Source organism: Pristiophorus japonicus, chromosome 1 (assembly GCF_044704955.1).
Source record: "Pristiophorus japonicus isolate sPriJap1 chromosome 1, sPriJap1.hap1, whole genome shotgun sequence".
NCBI classification, from domain to species: Eukaryota; Metazoa; Chordata; class Chondrichthyes; family Pristiophoridae; genus Pristiophorus; species Pristiophorus japonicus.
Genome location: NC_091977.1, coordinates 62,124,424 through 62,130,423, shown reverse-complemented (window position 1 = coordinate 62,130,423; position 6,000 = coordinate 62,124,424).

Below are 6,000 nucleotides of genomic sequence, written 5' to 3'. Positions count from 1 at the left end.
GTTAGCAAAAATGAGAGCACATTGAATTGGAGGCAACCTTTTGACATGGGTAGGGAATTGGTTGGGAACTACATGACAGAGAATAGGGATAATTGGAAGGATGTGACTAGTGGTGGCCCCAGGGATCTGTGCTGAGGCCTCAACTATTCCCTATATTTATCAATGGCTTAGATGAACGAATAGAGTGCCATATATCCAAGTTTGCTGATGACACTGTCAGGTAGGAGTTGTTAGATGGGAGCAGAAAGTTGCAAAGGGACATTAATAGATTAAGTGAGTGGGCAAATACTGTAGCAGATGGCGTTCAATGTGGGGAAGTGTGAGGTTACCCTCTTTGGACCTAAGAAAGATAGATCAGAGTATTTTCTAAATGGTGAGAAGTTAGGAGCTGTGGAGGAGCAAAGAGATTTAGGGGTCCAAGTAGAGAAACCACTAAAAACTAGTGGACAGTACAAAAAAGAATTAGAGAGCCTAGTGGAATCTTAGCCTTCATCTCAATGGGGCTGGATTACGAAGGGTTGGAAGCTATGCTACAGTTGTTCAGAGCTCTGGTTAGACCCATCTGGAATACAGCATTCAGTTCTGGGCACTGTACCTCAGTAATACTATACTGGCCTTGGAGAGGCCGCAGCGCTAAAAGGGTTCAATTATGAGGACAGGTTGCATAGACTAGGCTTGTATTCCCTTGAGTATAAAAGATTAAGGTGTGATCTAAATGAAGTTTCTAAGATGATTAAAGGATTTTATAGGGTAGATAAAGTGAAACTATTAACTGTGGTGTGAGAGTCCAGAACAAGGGCGCATAACCTTAAAATAAAGCTGGGCCGTTCAGTGGAGAGGGCAGGAAGCACTTCTTCACATAAAGGGAAGTGGAAATCTGGAACTCTCTCTCCCACAAAACTGTTGAGGCTCGGTTAATTGAAAAATTCAAAACTATGATTGATAGATTTTTGTTAGGCAATGGTTAAGGATTAAGGAACCAAAGCAGGTAGATGGAGTTAAGATGCAGATCAGCCATGATCTCATTGCATGGTGGAACAAACTCAAGGAGCTGAATGGCTTACATCTGTTCCTATATTCTTAATAGTAATACATTTGCTAAGACCCAACCGACTAAGTCTGTGCTGGGAGAGTGCCCGGGTCACGATATATCCTGGGTCAGGAAGATTGGACGTTCTGTCCCCTTCACAGGTACAGCACATCTTCCTGTAGCCTGGCAGCAGGGGAGGGGATGGAGAACAAAATTGGCCCTTATAAGTTTAGCCTTGGTCTAAGGCGGTTTTGCACGTACAATAAAACTCTTATGAAGGATCAATCGGGTGATAAAGCACAAACTGACACCACAGCAAAGACTATCTCCTCAACGGACTTTCATGCTGCTTCACTCCAATGTCATGTCAAGTCCTGGCTCTGGATTAAGGCTGAATTCTAATTGCAAAACCATCTCACACTGGCACAGAAGTTGTGGTGTAAGCATACCCTTAAAAGTCGACAATTGGAGAAATATGCACGAAATACCAGAATAGAGACTTGAGCACAAAATCTAGGCTGATACTCCAGTGCAGTACTGAAGGGGGTGCTGCACTGTTGGAGACGCCATCTCTTGATGAGCTATTATATTGAGGCCCCGCCTGCCTTTCAGGTTGTTGCGAAAGATATCACAGTACTATTGGAAGAAGATCTGGTGTCCTGGCCAATATTTACCCCCCCAAACAATACCTAAAACAGTTTATTTGATCATGATCACATTACTGTTTGTGGGATCCTGCTGTGCGTATATTGGCTACCACATTTCCGACAACAGTGACTGCATTACAAAGCACTTTGGGACACCCTGAGGTCATGAACGATGCTATAAAATTCAAGTCTTTTATTTCTTTTAAAATCTAGAGCCCTGTTTGTGATACAAGCAGACATGCAGAAATATTATCAAACTAATACTCGATGTAACAAAAAAATTATAGAGCTGAGGTCTCCTCCCATTTCTCACGAAATGGATTATGCACATGTCTGCCTCTTGTAGATGAAATATCTTGAGAGAAGTTCCCTGTCTTCGCTCCTAGCGAAAACCGATCCCACTGTTTTTAGTTATTGAAGAAAAACATTGTACACGTAGATGAAAGCAGAAACTGTGACATTTTTTACACTCTGCTTTTTCGATCTAGATGTGAATTAGATTAGCCATGGTGCAGCAGGTGAGTTTCACAGCAGACATGTATTTAAATAAAACTATTGCTTTATGAAGTTTGGCAATTACATGCTGCAGACTGGTCGGGTCATGTGATGATGTCAGCGAGTTAATCAGCCTGTGTTCTGGACATGTAGATTGACTGCCCTGAATTGCTAATTCCATTCAGACTGAACCAGGACAGCTTTGAGCTGGAGGCTGGACTTTCTGTATTTGTTTTGGTAAACAGGAAGCTCATGCCAGCTGTGATAATGGAATTATCCAGTGCCCCTCAGCACTTTATTCACTCCCCACTAGACAGGCTTTCCATCCAGACAAGCTTTCTGAACACAGCAGGACTGGCGACTCCAGTTGGAATATTCCCATTTCACTCTGCAATCATTCGTGTTTCTTCCAAAGGCAATTAGGATTGGATTTTGATTATACATATTTCCTGTTAGCTTCAATCTGCATCACGAGCGAATAAATGTTGTCTTACATTTGGGAGGAGACCTTAGTTCTATATATTTTTTGTTGTATCAAATATTAGTTCAATAATCACAAATCCTCATCTCAAATCTTTGATTCTGTATTAAGAACAGAAGAAATAGGAGCAGGAGTGGGCCATTTGGCCCCTCGAGCCTGCTCTGCCATTTAATAAGATTGTCATGTATTCAACGATCATTGTAACCCATGTATAAGCTGACCTAAGTAGTGCACCAAGAGAACATTGACCACAAGGGGGTGAACTTGTGGGAAACACTTCTAACCTGGACTTTCAGGTATAAAAGGGGAAGCTCCACCCACCTTCATCACTTGAGGTCTTGGTAATAAAGGTAACTGGTCACAGAGTGAACTTCTCTCAAATATGGGCCTCTTGTGCGTTTATACTGTATAGTAAGGACATATCATTGGCGACGAGAAACTGGAATTTAAACCACGTGAACATGGCCACTAGCAGCACAGAAGAGAGCTACTGTGTTGGTGATGATTGGGACGACTTTATTGAGAGACTACAGCAAAGTTTTGTCACTAAGGAATGGTTGGGACAGGATTCGGCCGACAAATGCAGGGCTCATCTCCTGACGGTTTGTGGATCCAGAACGTACTCCCTGATGAAGGACCTTCTAGCGCCAGAGAAGCCGGCGGACAAGACGTTCGAAGAGCTCAGTAAGTTGATCGGGGAACACCTTAAACCAGTGAGCAGCATGCATATGGTGAGACACCGGTTTTACACACACCGGCGGCGAGAAGGGCAAAGCATTCCAGACTTCGTGGCAGATCTCTGGCGACTGGCGAGCCTCTGTAAGTTCCCAGATGCATGCAGAGCGGAGATGCTGCGAGACTTTTTTATTGAGGGCATCGGGCACGCTGGGATTTTCAGGAAACTGATTGAGACCAAAGATTTGACCTTGGAAGCGGCGGCTTTGATAGCCCAGACATTTATCTCAGGGGAGGAAGAGACCAGAATGATGTATGACAAAAATCTTGGCTCAAATGCAGCAAACGACCAGGGAGTCAACATTGTTAACGCGACACACAGTTCTCTAGGCAGACAAGGGCAATCGGACATGCCCCAGCATGTAGTCGAACCCAAAGAGGGAATTCAACAGAGACAATGGTTAGCTGAAAGGCGATTCATGCCATCGCAATGGACAATGCGGCCAGTAATGGGGCCATCAACACCTGTTACAGGTGTGCTTAAGGACAGTTACAGAGACAGTCAGAGACGATCGACTGGCAATGGACCTTTTGTTTCCAACAACGGGGCCTCCAGCTCATGTTGGAGGTATGGAGGCAAACACCCAGCCAATGCTTGCAGGTATCAGCAATATACCTGCAGAAACTGCAACGTCAGCGGTCACTTGGCGCGTATGTGCAGGAAGCCTGCAGCCAGGTTGATGTACGAGGAGGACGGGCCCGATGTAAGCCCTACGAGGCCAAATGAATACTGGGGGAAATCGCTGGAAGCTGAAGTTCAGTGAGTTCATGTGGAGCATGTTACAGTTCGTATACCACGACGGCACCGATAATGATGAAAGTGCTCCTCAATGGCATCCCAATATTAATGGAGCTAGACACGGGGGCCAGCCAGTCCCTGATGAGTATCAAACAGTTCTAAAGGTTGTGGGTGTCCAAGGCCAGGAGGCCAAAATGATTGCCGATTGACGCACAGTTACGGACATATACAAAGGAGATCATTCCGGTGCTAGGCAGCGCCACGGTATTCGTGACCCACAAAGATTCGGAGAACAGGTTGCCATTCTGGATTGTCCCGGGGGATGGTCCCACACTACTGGGGAGGAGTTGGCTTGCTGTCATGAACTGGAAATGGGGCAATGTCAATGCAATTTCTTCTGTGGAGCGAGTATCATGCTCACAGGTCCTGGACAAATTTGATTCATTATTTTAACCCGGCATTGGCACTTTCATGGAGACCAAGGTAGTGATTCACATAAACCCGGACGCCAGGCCAGTACACCACAAGGCCAGAGTGGTGCCGTACGTGATGCAGGAAAAGATAGAATGCAAATTGGACCGTCTGCTGAGGGAAGGCATCATCTCGCCAGTCGAATTCAGTGACTGGGCGAGCCCGATTGTGCCGGTGCTCAAGGCGGATGGGTCGGTCAGGATATGTGGCGATTACAAGGCCACCATCAATCGAGTGTCATTCCAAGACCAGTACCCGCTACCGAGAGCAGAGGAGCTCTTTGCGATGCTATCCGGTGGCAAACTTTTTTCAAAATTGGACCTGACCTCAGTTTAAAGGCCCCGGGAGCTGGTGAGTGAGTCGAAGAAGCTGACCACCATCACGACACACAAGGAGTTGTTTGAGTATAACAGATGTCCGTTCGGAATTCGTTCGGCCGCCGCGATCTTTCAGCGAAATATGGAAAGCCTCCTCAAGTCGATTCCAAGGACGGTGGTTTTTCAAGACAACATCCTCATCATGGGTCGCAATACTGAAGAACACCTCCACAACCTGGAGGAGGTGCTACGCAGACTGGACCAGGTAGGGCTGCAACTGAAAAAGGCGAAGTGCGCCTTCTTAGCTCCAGAGGTAGAATTCCTGGGTAGGAGGGTAGCAGCAGATGGGATCAAACCTACTGCGTCCAAAACGGAAGCGATTCAGAGAGCACCCAGACCCCATAACAAGACGGAGCTGCATTCATTCCTGGGGCTCCTGAACTATTTTGGTAACTTTCTTCCCAAATTGAGCACGCTGTTAGAGCCGCTACACATGCTCCTACGCAAAGGTTGTGATTGTGTCTGGGGGAACAGCCAGGAAAGGGCTTTTGATAGAGCACGCAATTTGTTATGCTCCAACAAACTGTTAACGTTGTATGACCCATGTAAGAAACTTGTTTTAACGTGCGATGCGTCGTCCTATGGGGTCAGGTGTGTGTTGCAGTATGTGAATGCCAATGGTCAGTTACAGCCGGTAGCAGATCAATAAACCCCTAACGTCCCTTTTGGCCGGCAATAAGGCCATAAATGCGAATGCATCGGCCCACATACAGAGACGGGCACTCACGTTAGCCGCCTATGACTATACAATTCGGCACAGACCGGGCACTGAAAACTGCGCCGATGCACTCAGCAGGCTCCCACTAGCCACCACTGAGGGGGCAACTGAGCATGATGCTGAGATGGCCATGGCTGTTGAAGCTTTCGAAAGTGAAGGCTCACCCGTGACAGCCCGTCAGATTAAAGTCTGGACAAATAAAGACCCGCTACTGTCTTTAGTTAAGAAATGTGTCCTGAATGGGGACTGGGCAGCCACAATTATTAAGGATGTCATAGCAGTGCATCTGGAAAATGGTGACATGATA